The sequence below is a fragment of the Silene latifolia genome, chromosome 9 (genome assembly GCF_048544455.1).
Source record: "Silene latifolia isolate original U9 population chromosome 9, ASM4854445v1, whole genome shotgun sequence".
Taxonomy (NCBI): Eukaryota; Viridiplantae; Streptophyta; class Magnoliopsida; order Caryophyllales; family Caryophyllaceae; genus Silene; species Silene latifolia.
Window position 1 is genome coordinate 197,672,002 of NC_133534.1, and position 614 is coordinate 197,672,615.

Genomic DNA, 614 nt, shown 5'->3' on the forward strand with positions numbered 1-614 from the left:
ATACATTCAGTAATAGGTGCAACAATTGAGCTGAAATTTTTGATGAACCTCCTATAAAAAGGAAGCCATTCCATGGAATCCCCTGACTTCAGTGATTGTTTTAGGGATTGCCATGACTCAATTGCTGAGATTTTCTCCTGATCCACTAATATACCCCTCCCAGATACAATGTAGCCCAGAAAGGTCGCCTATTCAACCATGAAGGTGCACTTTTCTAGCTTGCCAAACAGCTTCTCATCCCTGAGAATTTTAAACACCACCCCAAGGTGCCTGAGATGCTCTTTCTTGCTGCTGCTGTAAACCAATATGTCATCAAAGTATACCACATCAAACTGACCCAAGCATGCCTCAGCACTTCAGTCATCAACCTCATGAAGGTGGTGGTGCATTTGAGAGACCAAATTGCATCACAAGCCACTCATATAACCCATGCTTTATCTTAAAAGCAGTCTTTCATTCATCTCCTTCCCTGATTCTCACCTGATGGTACCCTTGTCTGAGATCAATCTTAGAGAAAATTCTGGCACCACTCAGTTCATCAAGCATATCATCTAACCTTGGAATTGGGAACCTATACTTGACAGTGATATTGTTAATGGCTCTACAATCAATAC